Here is a 20,252-nt window from a genome sequence, read left to right on the forward strand (position 1 = left end):
GGAATGATGAATCTATCTTCTATGAATAGCTTAAGGAGAGAGAGAGAGAGCTGAGAAGAAAAAAATGCATAATCAGTCAAAAATGTAGACGCTACATCTCTCTTGCTGGCTTTGCCATGTATTGAGAGCCATTAGGGCCGAGAAGAGCAGTGGCGCTGCGAAAATACTGACTCTCCTTCCATCCACATCTCGATTGATAACTTTGGCTCTTCGATTTAATAGAGCGGTCAAGGTGGAGCTGTTCTTCTGTTCAAGAGAAATAAAGAGAGGTAAGATCATTAATCATGCACTCTTACTCGTTTTTTAATGGTGGAATGTAGATGGGTTAGTTTCTCCAGTGTCTATCCAATTTTAACCATGTTTATGGCTTTTGCTTCGATGCTGTTTCCTTGTTAAACATGCCTTATATTAGACCCCCTTTTTTGTGTGCTTTTTTTGCTTGTATTATGTTCTGAAATCATTTTAAATGAACAAGTACATAAAGACATCATAGTACTCAACACATAATACATTTATGTATGAAAATGTACCTTTTATTGGCTAATGAGGATGACATGCCATCTTAAAAGCCATTTCAAGAAACACTGTAACACATCTCTTGATTAATTACATTGATATCTTAAATTACAGTATAAAGGCACTGGTGTTCCCCAGAGTTGCAGTACATCGCCCAATCACCTTCACTAACTAAAGAGCAATATAAATTTATAGGTGAGGTAATGACATAATAAGAGAGCCATTCAAAAAGTCAGAGTACATCAAAGTCAATCAACTACATTAATCATCATCAATCATCATCATATTTTATTTATTTATTTATTTATTTATTTATTATTACCATTACTATTAATTTTTTTATTATTGTTGTTATTATACTATGCAATTTGGTATCTTCATTAGGAATTATGACCCCGTTGGATCAAATAATTTATACTCTCTGATTACAATTCCTACAAAATCACATTTATAATTAATTCATATTTAAATGTAATTAAAAGTGTAAAATGCCCACCTATTTATTAATAATTTGTTATTATAATTTATTAACTGTTTATCAAGTGGAAGAAATGACATGGTCTGATGTGTTTTATTTACTATATAGTAACTGATTATAAATACATATTTTAAATTAATGTTGTTATCCAATTTCTTACAGCACCGAACCTTCATTTCTTTACTCACATATACATTGCGTAAACATGCAAAGACAATTCACAAAGCATATAAACCTAACTGCTACAAATCAAATTATTGTTGTAGGTTTACCAGAGCAAAAAGTTTTGAACACTGGTTTTCAATGTATTTACTCAGTAATGGACCTTTGTTAATTTATAGAGTACTTAAAAAACAACAACAACAACAACAAAACAAATACCTCAGTAATTTCTTAATATTAGCTGTTAGTTTTTTAACATACAGTAACACATTTATAGATTTTCTGAATGTCACATAAAGTCTTGTGAGAATATTCAGATTCATTTAGAGTATGTGTGACCAGATTGGACAGCCTTATAAAAGATGAGCAGGTGGATGGAGGTGAATTATTAAAGTAGCAAGGAGGCACTTAAACTCACGTGTGTAGAAAAGTCACAATCCCCAAACAACTCCATAGCGCTGGGTTTATACGAAAGGGATGTAGAGCCCCTTACACGCTTATTTAGTCAAATATTTTGTCTAATCTGATTATGTTTTCAGACACCAGAAATAATCTACTTTTTTATTCCAAAGTCATAGAAATGTTTTTTTTTAGCCACCAGAAATATATATATATATATATATATATATATATATATATATATATATATATAAATATTATTTTCTTTTTTATTATTATTATCCCAAAGTCATATAAAAACGCTTAATTCTAAACTATGTGAAAAATAAAACAGCAATAGTTCAGCGGAAGTGACATTAGATCTATCATGTGCAGGCTATGCATTTATGTACATGTGCACTATGTGTTTGGTATTTGCTTTTGTGGTATTCCTCACAGGCATACAGTATATATGTGTTTGTGACCAATCATATATGTCTATGCAGGAAAACATGAGAAGGTTGCAGATGTGAAGGACACACCTTTTCCATGGTAAGTAGTCATCCTTAATAGGTAGAGGCCTGTTTGTGAAATATGGGAGGCAAACTGGTATGTGACATTACTGTCATCCCCAGGGAGGCCGGCAGACTGATTTCAGTTCAGAGAGAACCTAGACAGAACTACAGAACTAAATAAAGTCTCAGATGGATGGAACTGAACTCCCACTAGAAAAACTGCAAGACAATGAGATTCCCTGTGCCCTCTGAGAAATGTTTACACACTCTTCGAACACATATACACACACACTTATGAAATATATACAACATTACCCTTTTGTGACTGTGCAGTATGAGGGATAAAAATAAAGGGATTGTAATGATTATGTTCTGAAGTCTTGTTATTAATTTGCAATACTGTTAGAAGAGGCTTTATTGTATTCAATCTAATGTATGTATCTATTATAACTACATACCTCAAAGTAAAATGTGCCAAAAAAAGTCCTAAAAAGTTGTTTATAGTATCACATAATGTAAATAAGCTGTCATAGAATAACAATATGGGAATAACCAGGGCCGTAGCTGGGGTTTGCGGGAGCCCGCTGACAGTTGTACCAGTGGGCCCTGTTTGAAATGGTTTAATTTGCATGTTCGTTCATTTTTATTTATTTGTGCTATTTACACAGTTTAATTTTTTTTTCCAAGTTTGTAGGTGTACGGGTACAGAAACCGAATAATTAAATGTCAAATATCACTGGATAGTCTTCAATGTAAAAATGAAATATACAATCAAACCAAAATGTATTCAGACACCTTTAACTTTTCTGACATTATTACAGTTTATTTGCTATTGCTTCTAAAATGGTTATAAAATATGACAAGAACTTATAGTTGTGTCAGAACAAATTTGTCTTGATAATGTCATAAATTTGATAGAAATGTATTTAATGGATTACAATCAACCAAAACTACAGACAACTGTTATTATGACAATATTTATACAACTATCAATACTTTGTTGACCAATTACCATGCAATGCTTCATTTTGTTAAGACTGTGGTGTAAAGGTTGCATTAGCAATTCAGAAAAAAAAAAAAAACACATAAGCAATGCATGGTGCTTTATAAGGTGCTGAATAATTTTTGGTCCCAATTTTATATATAGATAGAGAGATAAAAAATGTATATCTATCTATTTCACTATTAGTTCACTGTATGAAGATTCTTTGGCTATAATATGTCACAGTTCGCTTAAATTTGCTATACTCACTTACATAAATGTATTAGTGTCCTGTACCTACTTGTAAAATATACATATCAAAAATTATATCTGGAGTCTGAATAATTTTTGGTTTTACTGTGCATAAATTCTTGTTAAAACTACAAAGTAATTCAGTCAAGAGCAGTGAGTGATTTTTCTTTCATTTTCATGGATTAACATTACAGCAGCTAGAAGCTAAATTAGGCGCAGTCACTTTAGGAGATGATGAACGCATGTTTTTCCTCAACTGTTTACTTTCACTTAAGAAATAACTGAAAAAAAAAAAAATGTCAAGCATACTTTCCAAGGCGGGTATTTTGACATATTTTGTATGTATTTGTCGGCACAAGAGCAAAAAGAATCAAACTCGGTGTTCAAGTGTTTTGAGACGCCTTTCTCTGCTTGAGCCCTGAACACCAGAATTGGGCTCTTTCACATCTTTTTGTTTGTTCAAACTGCGATTTGTATTTGTTCGTTCAGGTGCAGGAGGGACTTCGAGGAGAACTTCGCAGAAGAGAGCTCGTTTCAGTGTCGCTGTCCGTGATACGCGGCTCTCGATCTCTCTTGTGCACCAAACACAGCGCGCAAGTAACCAGTTACTCTGTTCATCTTTACCGCATCTTGTTTGGATGCTTTAATGTTTAAATCGACAAGTGGTAATTTAAAAACAAGTGAAAATTATAAGCTTTCATGACGACGCACAGCAGTGGCCCGTCAAATGTCCTGATCATCTTTTTAGGCTGGCTGAGTCGGTTGAGTTCGCCGGGGGCCCCCCCTCATTGGATCAAGTAAAATCCTTTTTTATGAATTATTATTATTTTAATTAATTAAATAAAATAAAAAACTGCCCAAAGCAATCACTGCATTGCTCTTGCATTAACTGAAAAATATGTATTCCTCATAATATCAATCCTAAAATACTCCAGGAGATAGGAAAAATAAATTGTAGAAACATCTTGTTAACAGGGATGAGTTGGATTTTACATGAACACGAATGGATGTTTTCTGAGACAATGTTTGATGAGTCTTGTTATATTTTATTTTATTTATTGATTTTTGGATTTTAAATCCTAATAACTTCTGCATAGGTATGATTTGTGATTTTATAATGCAGTGTCAATTTTCAAAAATAGTGCATGTTTTTTATCCTTACCATACATTTATGTAAAAAGACAAAAAGTGTAAAAGATAATATCAAATAATACATTATTATTATTAGAAATTAAGAATTAAAACAGAAAACTAAATGATTTATTTATTTTCACTCTCCATTTACAGTGTTTCACTGGCAGTTCCCCTCAGGTCTCTTGTTATGCTGCTTTCTCTCAGTCTCATTGTCTCATTAGAAATCTTCTGAATTTCAGATGAAGCAATGATCCAAAAGCTCTGGAAAACAGAGCAGTTTAAACATAGGTTCACCCACCTGCGTTTTCATTAAAATGTGGGTGACTGTCATCTCCAAGTGCATTGCTTAGCCTTAATCTGCCTGCTTGAGCAAGAGCACTATACTTTTTCACACACCTAACTATATAATATTCCATGTAAATTTAACCATCTGAGGCCCTGTAGCTTAGAGCGGTGCAGAACAGGGGGTTGCTGGGTTCATAAATGAATAAGAATCTCCAAATGAGTTTGCTGACCTCTTAAACTCCATGAAATTAATATAAGCAGACATCCTGGATGCTGCAGGGCTGCTGCGGTGCAGGGGGAAGATCACTTAAGCTCTCAGAGTTCCCTGAAACTTTTATAAGCTGACTTTTCAAGACACATTGTTGCGTTTTATTGATGGTGGCAGGGAGCAATATGAAGGCAGATAAACCTTCAGTGACTTCACTTAACCCCTCATATAAGAATGGAAAATTCATGCATCACAGCATGTGGCGTCAACTGCTTTCCGACTGTTGGAAACACAACTCTTCGACCCTGCGTCCTTGATTTGAGCATCCCACTTGCTTCCTCAAAGCCAATGAAAACAAACACAGCTTTGGTGGAAGTGGTGGAACAAACACAAGGTGTTTTTAAGACCTGGTGTTTGACGGTTGACAGTCAGCTCATTTTCTTATCTGGCACAGACCCAGGGCTTCCAGCAGTTATCGGGATAGTAATGCTGACACATAATGTTTACTCTGTCTTTAGTCAATGCATCTGGGATGCTTTTTGTTTAGCCAGTGTATGGTGCCAGCTGAGTTTTTATAATCACACTTGAGAGTGGACAAAACAATTTATACAGATGTAAATAAAAGGAGATTAAAGCCTGAGTACAATCAAACACTTCAATAACATGCTTTTCATTTGCATGTGTAGTGCAGCTTTTAAAACTGCTGGCATGCTCTTTAATACATGAGATGAACAATTGTTTTCCTATATAAACAATTTCAGTGAAAGAATTAATTCTCACAAAAATGAAAATTCTGTCATTAAATAATTACCCTCATGTTGTTCCAAACCTGTAAGACCTTCGTTCATCTTTGGAACACAAATAAACAATATCTTTGATGAAATCCGAGAGCTTTCTGACCCTGCATAGACCGCAATGTAACTGAAACGTTCAAGGAGCCGGCATTCTGGTGTAAAACCCACATGTGCTGTGCCTTGTTTACAAGTAGAGGGAGACGCACATTGTACATAAAACATTCTTTGTAAACATGTCTGAAGATTCCAACAGAGAGGATAACTTAACCTATTCAAACTAGCATATACAGATGATGAAGTATCAGCTCCTGCGTCAGCAGCTCCAACCACATGCGTCGTGGTATTCTCCTGAAAGCGCTGTGAAGACTGACATGGAAGAGAAGAAATTGTTGAATAAATTATTATTTTCGTTTTCTTTGCTTACCAAAAATATTCTCGTAGATATATAAAATTACGGTTGAACCACTGATGTCACATGGATTATTTTTATGATGTCCTTACTACGTATCATGGCTTTGATCGTGATAGTTGTGTTGCTGTCTATAGAGGGTCATAAAGCTCTCAGATTTAATCAGAAATATCATAATTTGTGCTCCGAAGATGAATAAAGGTCTTACGGGTTTGGAACGAGGGTGAGGGTGAAGAGTTTTTATTCTTGGGTGAACTATCCCTTTAAGCTGTGCATATATTAGTGACATGTCTACTCTTCCAATGGTTATATGACATTACAGTCTGTAGGTGTGTTTGACTTCATTCTGATGTGACTTGAAGCATGCCAGTAAAAAATGTGTTTATTAATGTGTTTTCATAAAAGTAATAACTCATTTTATGTAATCCTAATTATACATTCTGTCATGTCTATGAAAATAAAACTGGTAAAAATCATAGACCCCACTTTATTGGAATTCAAATTGTATATGTTGAACTTTATTCCTGCACTTACAGACACTGTATTAGGCAGTATGTTGAATGAAAGTACTTAATGAAAATAGGAAAGAAATTAAGAAAATCCTGAATAAAAATTTCACTGCATAGCATCTTGTTCCTCTTTCAACATCTTTCATATGTGCGCAGCACTGAAGGTTATTCATTAGAGCGTGTTGAGTCACAGGTTAAGATACTACATAAAGTTTCCTTTACAGGTGAAATAAAACAGTATCCTACATTAAAGCCATTTATTAATATGACCTCTCTTCTGAGGACACAACCTGTATGAATGATTCTTCTTGCCAAACCTGTAACATAATTTAGACACAAAACATGTTTAGATTAATTTAAATTGTTTTACGGTAATGAATGGTAGAATTTTAGATGATACAATTCCCTGGTTACAGAGATGTTTTCCAGTGTTGCCATTTCCAAGAATTAATAATTATCAAGCATAATAACATAAATATATTTGTATTCAGATGAGTACATGCACTGTCATATGTACATTCTGAAATATCAATTTTGAAATCAGTGTCGAATGATTATGAACTCAAATGAACCCAATTATCAAATGAAGTGCAACAGTAGATGGCAGACTTGACTTATTGAAGGGTACATTATTAGGGTTCATACAGTATTTCCCAAAAAATAGATCTTTGCCACAATACATAATATTGACTCAGCCACCCTATTAAAGTCTTGTTTCAGATTGCAAATATTAGAGCTAAAATAAACTCCTCTGGATGAAGAGATAAATATCGATGTCTATATCTAACCCTACCTCTGTTCATAGGAGTGAAAATGTTGCACTGTTTTGACTTTCAGATCAATTGCTCTGTAATGGATAGACAAGGCATGATATGAATGCTCTAATAACTTCTTTTTACTTTGTTTTAACAAAAATAAAAAAAAATAAAAAAAGATAAATGAAAAAAAGAAACAAAAAGCACATTGTTTAAAAACAAATTGATTCACAAAAAATCTTTATGGAAAACTTTTTCCTCCCAAAAAGTGGCTTGGAATTTGTTTGGCATCCTAACGGTGAAAGTATTCTGAGTTTAGCTGATATTTTCCACTGTGAAATCTCATTTGTGTTTGGCAAAAGTATGTTTATAACAGAAATGTCAATGAGATACATGACTGAACTGAATGAAAAGTACCTTTTGTTGACTGCACAGGATACCTGATGAGAAAAATTGAACAAATGATGAGCAGCACAGTGGATGATGTATTTATGTTGGGTTTTGAACAAAGATTTGTTGTAACTGATATGATTCATCTCCATTGGCACTTTCGGAATATATGAAGTGATAGAAGATCCAGGAGCAAAAATGAAGTCTCACATTCTCTACCCCGCAAAACTCATGCTGTTTCTGTAGGATGGAAAGACTAAGATTTTTGAAAACCCACAAAAAGCAGCAGAGCATCTAAAGAACTATGGCGTAACGATGGAAGTTCCAAGAAAAGAGCCGGATTAGGACTCAGCGCTGCAGGCTGTAGGATGACAGTCCCCCCTCAGTACAAGCAAACATGCTCCCGCTGGGGAAATAAGAGCCAGCGTTGAATCTCTTCGACTTTCCTTGGACAATTATGGAAATGATAAGACACACGACGAATAAGGTATGTGGAGATTACATTGTGGAAAGAAATAATTTGTATAATTGAGTGCAATGTCCGCAATGTGTGAACATATCTTTACATAAGCTGAAAATTCAGAAGGATGTGTCTATGATTATGATGAACTGGACTCGGAGTTAAATTTATTTCCAAATATAAATGATAATGTAAATATTATAAAGATAAAGAATTTACTAGTAATATAGAAACGGCTGGTTCATTTTCTCTTATTCAATTGTGATCTGAGATGCAAAACAATTAAGTGCATGACTACTGCAACAGAAGATTTAATGGAATGTTTAACTGTTGAAATCAAAATGAAGAAAGAGGAATATTGTTGTCACATGCATATATAGAACTCCACGGTCTAGTATTACAGTATTTAATAACAAGCTGGAGCAATTATTATTTGGGATGAATGAAAATAAAGTGTCTATAATTTGCAGGGAATTCAGTATAAATCTCTTGAATGTGTCTAATCATACTAGTTTAGATTTCCTAGATTTAATGTATAGCAGAGGCCTTTATCCTACCATTACTAGGCCTAGCCGAATAACCTCCAGTTGTGCCACAATAATTGATAACATTTTTGTAAATATATTGGAAAAACCGGTTAAAAGTAGTCTTTTGATAAATGACACAACTGATCATTTGCCGATATTTGTAACTCACTTCTGTGAAGTAAAAACAAATAAATAAAAGTCTAGTAAAGTTATTAGGTTGAGAACTGAGGAAAGACTAAATAGATTTAGGGATGATCTTATGAAAGAACACTGGGATAATGTTTATAGTACAAATAATGTAAATAAGGCTTCTGAATTATTTTTAAAAAATTATCTATGGTTGTATAATATAAATTGCTCAAAAATATTGAATGATAAAGCAAGAATGTGGAAAGACTTAAGGGAGGTTATGGGCAGTAAAATGAATTATAGTCAGCCATTATACTTAATGAATGAACAGAACGTCGAGATAAGTGGTGAAAAAATGCCTGATGAATTTAATTATTTTTTGTCAATGTTGGTCCAAATCTTGCCAAAACTATACCACTACATAATGAAAACAAAAGCTGGACAGGTGAAAGCAGAGTCAAGCAAGTTAGTGAGAGTGAAATTATTTTCACTGTCTCTAAATTAAAAAGCAAATTTTCATGCGATACTGATGGCTTAGATATGTATATTGTTAAATAAACTATACGTTGTATTATTAGACCATTAAAATAATTAATTTGTCTTTTAATACAGGTTTCTTACCAGATAAAATTAGGGTGGCTAAAATTTTTCCCCTTTTTAAATCTGGTGATAGGCATAGTCTCACAAATTATAGGCCTATATCTTTGCTTTCTCAATTTTCAAAAATTCTGGAGAAGCTTTTTATTAAAAAATTTGATTATTTTCTTGAAAAACATTATTTGATACATGATAATCAGTTTGGGTTTCGAAGTACCTGCTCAACCCCTATGGCTTTGATGAAACTCACAGAAGACAGAATTGGAGAATAAAAATCACACAGTTGGAGTTTTTATTGACCTTAAAAAGGCCTTCGACACTCTTGATCATGGTATATTGATATCTAAATTACAGACATATGGACTTAGAGGTGTAGTATTAAATTGGATTATTAGTTACTTAGAAAATAGACAACAATATGTAGAGTATAAAGGCCATGAATCCAAGTTGGAAATAATACAGTGTGGAGTCCCTCAAGGCTCTGTGCTGGGGCCTAAATTATTTACTTTATATATTAATGACCTCTGTGATGAATCAAAGATTTTACGTTTTGTTCTTTTTGTGGACGATACTAATTTTTTTTTAAAATATTAATGAAAACTATTGAACAAGAATTGGTCCTACTTCAGAAATGGTTTAATAAAAATAAATTGTCATTAAACGTAAGTAAATCAAAATATATGTTGTTTACAAATCAAAAATGTCCTGATAATGTTCGTTTGACTTTAAATGGAATAATAGAGAGAGTGTCAGAATTTAGGTTTTTAGGAGTACTCATTGATGAAAAATTTAAATGGAATTCACACATAGCTTATGTAAGAAATAAAATTTGTAAAAACATTTCCATTTTGAGCAAAGAAAAGTTTATGTTAAATTATAAGGCAATGATAATCCTATATTGTTCCTTTATTTTGCCATATTTTATGTATTGTTTGGAGGTATGGGGAAATTCCTTTTTCACTAATTTAATGCCCTTATTTATTTTGCAAAAAAGGGTTATAAGAATAATTAATGGAGTTGCTCTAAGAGAACATACTACAGGACTGTTTCTGAGGTCAGGACTACTCAAATTGAAGGACATGGTTTCTTTACAAACTTTATTAGTTGTTCATAAAGCAAAACATTGCCTGTTACCGCATGGACTGCTAATTTTTATTGTAAATAGTGAGACAAGTAGAAGAAATAATGATTTCAAACAACCTTTTGTTGGAAATATTGTTCAAATATTCTTCAATTTAAATAGAAGTATAAACAGAAGATATTTAACTTGTATAAAGATGAATGTGAAAATTGTTAAAACTGTAACAACAATGATGGTCTTGTTGTTTTCGTTGTTAGAGCTGTCATTGTTGCATCATTGTTGTTTTTGTTTGTTTAGTGTTGTTTAATCATGGCCCCGGGTTGGCCCTAGCTGCATGGCCCTAGCCCTAGCTGCATGGCCCTAGCTGCGGTATTCAGCGGCGACAGGCGGCCTGCTTTGAACACTCTAATTTTTTCAAAGTAAACACTCCGGGCCCCGAGGTGACCGGACACCCAGTTAAGGGCATCCGGGGGGCGCCGGGAGGCAGGGTCCGGGACAGGCGGTGGCTCGCCTCGTGGCGGACCGCCAGCCCACTCCCGAGATCCAACTACGAGCTTTTTAACTGCAGCAACTTTAAGCAGAATTAATAATTATGTCGGTGAGCAGTGTTGGGGGTAACGAGTTACAAAGTAACGGATTACAGTAGCTATATTACTTTTTGGGGTAACGAAGTAAAGTAACACATTACACTAATAATATTGGTAACTACACTACTTTACTAGACTATAGGAACGCGCTTTCCTGCGTTACACATGCCGTGTTTGCCTGTGTGTAAAGTTCTGGCTGGGGTTTCCTGATAACGATTGATCTTAGCGCTTAACCCTCAAAGACTCATTATGGATATTCAGAGGCGCCCTAGTGTATGTCATTACGTCATCGCATTTTGAAAACATTGATTCGTCAGAGGAAACCAATGCTTTCGTTCCTCTGAGCCAAACAGAAATGATTGTTGACGCTTAGTCCCACCCCCGTGCGCAGATTGGTTCAAACTCTCCCATATTAAACCAATAAGTAGTCTTTTGAACTACTACTTAACCAGAGGTGGGTAGTAACGAGTTACATTTACTTCGTTACATTTACTTGAGTAATTTTTTGGGGTAACTAATACTTTTCGGAGTATATTTAAAGATGGGTACTTTATACTCTTACTTGAGTAAATTTTTTGGGAAAAATCTGTACTTTTACTTCGTTACTGTGGGCGACGCTCCTCTCGTTACTTTATCTTAACGCAATAAATGTTATAAATGCTTCAGTTTATTCCAAACGCGCCGTCTACTTTTCTCTGGGCAATGAGCGATGCCCATTCACGAATGATTCATTCTTTTGAGTCAATTCTGTTCAAAGGCTTGATCAAACCAATTGGCAAACGAGTGAATTGGTTCATGAATCAGTCTGAATGATTCGTTCAGTTCCCTGCCGCACGCGCTTAGCGTCTGAAGCGGTTCACTCGGAGTTGTAGCCATAACGTTTAAGAACATCAGCAGCGTTGAAAACGTGTCTGGAACTGCACTGAATTGAAAGCAAATCTGCAAAGGCTATTATTTGCTAGCGATGGAGATCCTTATTAGATGAACACCGCGTGTGCTGTCTACTGTTTAACAGGTAATAACTTGGGCCACATTGGATTACAGTACACGATACCACTGTGACATTAGTTTGTTGTACGTGTGTGGCTTATAACAGAGGGGAGTCAAGTTGAATGCAGCTTCCAAAAGACAAAAAATAGCCGATTAAGATTTTATTAATTTTAATAAATCTTAATAAATATTTTTTTCATATTATCAGCTGCTAAATTCAGATCTGTGATTGCTTGCTGGCGCTGAGCCAGAGATAGATCTATGTGTTTTTACAGCACTGCCATTATAACCAATCACACATGATTCTTTTGAGCTTATTAAAGAATTGGCCAATCAGAGGCGTTCAGATGAGTCATCGCTAAAATGCCGGTGCTTCCTACACTCGCTCACTGACTGGAGACCTCTTTCTGGCGAATTCTCTCGTCAGAAACAACAAAATGCAGATGTCTGTACGAATCTTTAATTAAGATATTGATTTCACAGTGTTAACAGTTTCAGTGATTTTAATGGGAGTTTCTCAGAGTGATTGAAATCTAGACTGTCAGTGAAAATGATCTTTAATAATGTAAATGTTATTTGCTCACTTTCTGAACAATGGAAGATTAGTAGCAATATTTATATCACATTAACTTTCAATGTTAAATTTACATTTAATATAAAGTCAGTCGTATTAAAAATATGTTATGGCATGACACCTATATCTGTTACTTAGGTAAACAGACAAGGTTTTATAATAAATTACATAAATTGGAGTAAAGGCTGATGAAATATATACATTTATACACGCATACATACATTACATACATTTTATCTATATATCTTAATAAAAATAGGCTCAGTATATATGACCCAAAGTAACTAGTAACTAACTACTTGAGTAGATTTTTTTATCCGATACTCTTTTACTCTTACTCAAGTAACTATTCAAGACTAGTACTTTTACTTTTACTTGAGTACAGTTTTTGGGTACTCTACCCACCTCTGTACTTAACATAGCCTATTGCTTTGGAAAATGAACGAAAACAAAGTTAAAGTAAAGTCTGTCGTGAGTGCATGAATACAAACACACAATAACACATTTGCATGAGAAAACTCTCAGAAAAAGCACAAAAAGACTCGACAGAGTACTTTGACATAAAACAAAACAAAAACAAGGATGAAACACATCTGATAAAGCACTGGGATTTATGTCTTGGGTCGTTAGGCGATGTCCCAGTAAAATCGATTCTGACACAGATTACAGCCAACGAATCCATCATATATAATATGTATATTATGTATACTAAGTAAATCATTATATAATTATACAGTTCATAAAGATAGTTGCACTATTTCTTTCTGTTGCACTGTAGTGTGTAGTTTGTGAATCATTTGCACTGTTATTGCACTGTATTGTTGAAGACAATTTGTGCAATTGTTTTTACTATATTCTGCATAGTTTGTGTTTATTGTTCATACTCAGATTGAAAATATATTTCTCAGAAGAAGAAAAAAGAAATGCAATTTATCTTTCAAACAAAATCTAAATTTGTTTTGTTTTATACCTTCATTTGATAACCAGAAAAATGTAAATACACAACAGAATTTCTGAGGGGAAAAAAACAATACAATACATAAGGCTATTTTAAGAAAAAAATAATAAATGAAGTTGTTTTTATGCATTTGAATAATTACACATGCTAAAAAAAATAAAACATATGGTGAAGAAAAAATAAAACATTTCATAGGGCCCTGAATATTTAATTTTTGTTAAACTATTAATAAATTGCTGTGAAAATGTATGTGTTATGAATTAAATGAATTAGTAAAGTAATCTCATTACAATTTACAGAAGTAACTAGTAACTAATTACATTTTTTGAGTAACTACCCAAACACTGTGGGTGAGGCCATCTAATTTGTAACTTTCTTAATATAAGAATTGGGTAGGAGTTTATACGTTTTTTTTTTCTTCATTCTACTCCTGTTCTTCTTGTCGTGGAATGTATTTTTGTTGTGTTTGTTGGATTGTTGTTGTCGCATTTCGTGTTGCATTACCATGAAAAGAGAATAAATAAATGAAATGAAATGAAATGAAATGAAGATAAAACTGTGCAAGATCATTTTAAAGAAATGGTTCACTCAACAATAAAAAATTGCTGAAAATGTACTCACCCTCAGGCCATCCAAGATGTAGTTCCCTTTCAGTCGGTCACTCTCGACGCCACGTCGGTGACCGACGAATATGGGATATCGCTTCGATAGACCAATCTACTTCGAGTGTAAACTAAACGAGCCAATGCACATTGGCATGCAATTATTGCATCCAGCTGCCGCTGATCACTGCGTGAGTATAAGAGGGCAGCAGGTGCAATGCATACCAGCTTTTCGCTTTGGAGCCGAGCGTTAGTATCGCTCTGCTCAACTGTGTCTGCTGTGAACTACGAGTTCAGCACGCTCTCGGAAGCTTCGTGTGTTGGCGAGACGGTGCTTCAGTGGCAGTCGTTCCTGTGTCGAGTGGATTGCACACCTCAGGCTGCATTACCCCTGTCGTGTTGCAAACGGCCAATTCCCCTGTGCGCCTCAGCACTAAAAGAGCATTTCCTAAAGAGCAAATTTCTCTAAAAGAGCTTCACGGGTGCGTCTTTGTAAAAACGACGGATCGTCCTTATAAGGATGCCATTTCACCCGTGCGTTTCTGGGTGCGGTCGTTACCTGGCAACGGGTGATGGTCACGAACGCTGCCTCACGTGTCTGGGCGTCGAGCACGCTGAGGTGGCTTTCGTGGATGAGTCATGTTCTCACTGCGGGAATATGACCATCTCGGAGCTGCGAACCAGGCTCCGCTACCTTCAGGGGCGGAAGGCCAAGCTCCGGACCTCACTCATCCTCCTCTTTCGCCAGATGGCAGCAGCGGGCGGTTCGAGAGAGTCAACAAAGGCCCTACTCACGCACCCTCTGCCAACCCGTGGAACCAGGTGAGCCCTGCACCCCACACTCGCACCACACTCCGGCCTGCTCACAAGCCGCCCGAGTTGGGTCCCTGTGTTCCACCTCGCTGCCCCACTGCGGGTACGGCTGTGGTTCCGCTGGTCCCGCTTGTACGGTTTTTAAGCGCCTGGTCAGCGCTACCCAGCCCGTCTTGCTGGCTTCTGCGAACCATCAGCCTCGGCTATGCGATTCAGATCGCCCGGCATCCCCCCAAGCTCTGCGGTGTCCGCTCCACTACAGTGAAAGCGTCCGATGCCCCTGTCCTGCGGGAAGGGATCGCAGTCCTACTGGCGAAGGATGCGATAGAGCCGGTCCCTCCAGCCGATAGGAGGATGGGGTTTTACAGCCCATTCTTCATTGTACCCAAGAAAGGCGGTGGGTTACGACCGATCTTGGATCTGCGAGTTTTGAATCGGGCCCTCCATCGGCTACCATTCAAAATGTTGACACAGAAACGCATTTTCGGGTGCGTCTGTCCCCAAGATTGGTTTGCAGCGATCGACCTGAAGGACGTGTACTTTCATTTGTCCATCCTTTCCGTGCCACAGACCTTTTCTGCGGTTTGCGTTCGAAGGACTGGCATATCAGTACAAGGTCCTGCCCTGCAGGCTGTCCCGGTCTCCCCGTGTCTTTACGAAAGTCACGGAGGCAGCTCTCGTTCCTCTCAGAGAGCAGGGTGTTCGCATTCTCGAGTACTTAGACGATTGGCTGATACTAGCACAGTCTCGAGATCAGTTGTGCGAGCACAGGGATGTGGTGCTCCGGCACCTGAGCCTGTTGGGCCTTCAGGTCAGCTCGGAAAAGAGCAAACTCCCTTGGAGGATCTCTTTTCTCGATATGGAGTTGGATTCGGTCGAACAGACAGCACGACTCACAGAGGAATGTGCGCGGTCGGTGCTAGCCTGCTTGAATACGTTCAAGAGCAGGACAGCGGTCCCACTGAAACTCTTTCAGAGGCTCCTGGGGCATATGGCTGCCGCGGCGGCACTTACACCGCTCGGCCTATTACATACGAGACCGCTCCAGCACTGGCTTTATGGCCGAGTCCCGAGGTGGGCGTGGAAGCGCGGCACTCACCGGGTCCAAGTTACACCGGCCTGTCGCCAAACCCTCAATCCGTGGTCAGATCTTGCATTTCTCCGGGCAGGGGTGCCCAGAGAGCAGATCTCCAGGCATGCTGTGGTTTACAAGGATGCCTCCACCACCGACTGGGGGGCCACGTACAACGGGCATGCAGTCTCAGGGGTTTGGACGAGCCCGCAGCTGCAGTGGCACATCAATTGCCTAGAGTTGCTAGCAGTACACCTTGCCTTGAACCGTCTCAAAGGAATCTTGTGAGGCAAGCATGTGCTGGTCCGAACGGACAACACTGCGACCGTTGCGTACATCAACCAACAAGGTTGTCTGCGCTTCCGTCGCATGTCGCAACTCGCTCGCCACCTCCTCCTTTGGAGTCAGAAGGTTCTGAGGTCACTTCGTGCTGTTCACATTCCAGGCCTGCTCAGTTGTACAGCCGACGAGCTGTCTCGAGCAATGCTCCCAGGAGAATGGCGACTCCATCCCCTGACGGTCCAGCTGATTTGGAGATGGTTCGGAGCCGCTCAGGTAGACCTGTTTGCTTCTCCAGAGACCTCTCACTGCCAGTTGTTCTACTTCCTGATCGAGGGAACTCCCGGCACGGACGCACTGGCACACAGCTGGCCTCGGGACCTACGCAAGTAGGCGTTTCCCCCAGTGAGCCTTCTCGCACAGACACTGTGCAAAGACAGGTACTCTTGGGACCTGTCTCTAGTGCTTAAATCACTACAGCAGGGCCCATTCGAGCCTTTGCATTCAGTTGAGCTAAAGTTTTTTTCATTGAAAACTCTGCTCCTGCTTGCACTGGCCTCCATCAAGAGGGTAGGGGACCTGCATGCATTTTCGTTCGACGATTCGTGCCTACAGTTTGGGCCGGCTGACTCCCAGGTAATCCTGAGGCCCCGGCCTGGCTACGTGCCCAAGGTTCCCACTACACCCTTCAAAGACCAAGTGGTGAACCTGCAAGCGCTGCCCCTGGAGGAGGCAGACCCAGCCCTGGCTTTGCTTTGTCCCGTCCGAGCATTAAGGTGCTACGTAGACCGGACACAAAGCTTCAGGACCTCAGACCAGCTCTTTGTCTGTTACGGAGGCCGGCAGAAGGGGAGTGCCGTCTCTAAGCAGAGGATGGCCCACTGGATTGTGGATGCCATAACCCTGGCTTATCAGGCTCAGGATGTGCCCTGCCCGTTCAGGTTGCGAGCTCACTCAACTAGAAGTGTTGCATCCTCCTGGGCGCTGGCTCGTGCCGCCTCGCTGACAGATATTTGTAGAGCTGCGGGCTGGGCGATCCCTAACACGTTCGCTAGGTTCTATAGCCTTCGTGTAGAGCCGGTATCCTCCTGTGTTCTCACCTCAAACGGGTAGTGGCACTGAGAGGCCCCGGTTAGTGTCGGCTTGCTTAAACCGCTCCAGAGTGTCCGTATTGTAGACCCTGTTGAGATCCTCCATCACCCTAAGTAGCTGGACGCAGCGGAATGTCCGGCGCCAGACCTTCATGATGAATCTGTGAGAACCATGGAAGGGTGGGTTCCATATTGAGACCTAAGCGGTACTCATATGTGTATAGTCCACGGTATAGCCTTAGAGCCTGTGTTTCCCCAGCAGACTTCTGCCTTCCCAAGAGGGTTTTAATCACCTCAAATTTCTCCTTATACTCCTAAACGGATGCTATATGTGTATTTGCCTCCGAGACCTCCTTCGGGAAGGATGGGGCTTCCGCAGCGTCCCGGCTCCAAGCGGACCGGGTACGTTTTCCCAGTGTTATCCAATCTCACCCAGTGAGGTAGTGCTTTGACAACGGTGAGTGGAGCTACTTGTTCTGAGCCCCGGCCTACACCTAATAGGGGCGCAGGCGGCTCGCACAGGGCACTGGAAGGGGTAGCACCCATGGCGCTTTGATAGGGATCCCATATTCGTCGGACACCGACGTGGCGTCGAGAGTGACCGACTGAAAGGGAACGTCTCGGCTACGTATGGTAACCCTCGTTCCCTGAAGGAGGGAACGGAGACGCCACATCCCGTCGCCATGGTTGCTGTACCGCCGCTGAGCTGCCGGGTCCCCGGCTCGGCTCCTCAGCGAAAAACTGGTATGCATTGCACCTGCTGCCCTCTTATACTCACGCAGTGATCAGCGGCAGCTGGATGCAATAATTGCATGCCAATGTGCATTGGCTCGTTTAGTTTACACTCGAAGTAGATTGGTCTATCGAAGCGATATCCCATATTCGTCGGTCACCGACGTGGCGTCCCTGTTCCCTCCTTCAGGGAACGAGGGTTACCATATGTAACCGAGACGTTTGTTAGTTTGTTTCTTCATCGGAACAGATTTTAAGGAAATTACATCAAACATTACATCACTTGCTTACCAATGGATCCTCTGTGGTGAATGGGTGCAGAGAATAACAGTAAAAACAGCTGATAAAAAAATCACAATAATCCAGAGGTATCCACAGATTTTTGGGTTGAACTTTTCCTTTAAATCCGCATTCAGCCACACACAAAGTCAAAGTCCATGTTCTAAAGCCATTAAAGAAAGAGTAACAGACAGAGTAACAGACATGTTTTATGTTGCTGTAATGTTGTAGAGGTTTACATTATATTAACATACAGGTTAACATCATTCATTTTAGCGTACTCTACATTTTTTTTTTTTGATGCATTTCAGAGGGTAACAGCTGGCTATTTGATGGCCACATGTTAAATAATGCACACTTATAAATATTGCACATTCACACTTGGATAAAATCTCACCCGAGATATCTCTTTGGGCTCGGGGCACCCAGAGTTCAGGCGGCTCTGCCAGTTCAATAATACACTTAATGGGACTACTGAGACACAGCAAGTTAAATACACATTGTGAGTGCACTACTGTGAGGTAAGTCTTCGTCCTATTTATGCTCATTTGGTTGCAGTACTGTATGTGTGGAAGTAAGTTTAATGTTTACTGAAAATGTATTTTTCAATTATAGGTACAGTACATCTTTTTAGACTGGTTGATGCTTATGTTTTCATTTGCTTCCAAGTGGAAAGAGTAGCTTAGCATTTTGTAAACTGATGTGAAGTGCAGAACAGATCGTGAGCAACAATGGTTATCTTTGCTTATTTACTGTATGAAAGTAACATTTCTTTTGCAAAATTTGTTTACTTGGATATGGTGAAACTTTTTTTTTTTGATAATTGATTGACAGAAATATATGTGCATAATTGTATAAAATATACATTTCTAAAAGTAAAATACACCTATAAAAACAGCAATTGTGGAATTTAGTTAGTACAAAAGTGTAATTATAATCAGTAAAAAAAAAAATTTTTTTTACAGTGGTGTACTTTTTATGAAACTCGCGGATTGTTGACGTTATCATATAAAGTGTGTATACCTCTGACACTGAATAAGGAACAATCTAGTTATGCCACTCTAAACTTTCCACAAAGGAAAGGCCTCTTTGACAGGTGAGGAGATGAACATTTGTGCTTATGATGCAGCTCTGCTACCGCAGAATTGTATTTATTTAATTTTATGGCTGGGAGTTTCTGCTTATTACATTATATTCACACTAAAAGTAGTAAGACATTTTCATAAAAGTCAAAATAATCTTTAGTTATACACATAATGAATGATTTTATTAAGTTCTAATGTTGTGGAAAAACAGTAAAAATTCAGTTATTACCATCTGTCTTCGTGTTTTCCAGCTGTTGTTTTAGTAATAATTTACCAGCTAGACATGATAAATCATATTACATTAATATTTTTGCACCTACACCTACGAAAGTTACACAAGATGAGGTGAAAGTACTAATATGTACTATTTAGGTACTAATATGTACTCTTTACATACAAATATGTTCCTCTAAGGTACTAAAATGCACCCTTTAGGGGTAAATAAGACACACAGATGTACCTTTGAAGGGTTATGTCCCAGTGAGTGAGGGTTTTATTTTTTTATGAGAATATATAGTGGTGATATCTCAACCTGGACCGAAAGCAACCCCTTACAATATAAAGAGTTTAGTGCATCAGTGATAAATAATTAAACAACCACAAAATTTAGACATTATGATCACAAATTC

The sequence above is a fragment of the Carassius carassius genome, chromosome 13, assembly GCF_963082965.1.
Source record: "Carassius carassius chromosome 13, fCarCar2.1, whole genome shotgun sequence".
In the NCBI taxonomy this organism is placed as follows: domain Eukaryota; kingdom Metazoa; phylum Chordata; class Actinopteri; order Cypriniformes; family Cyprinidae; genus Carassius; species Carassius carassius.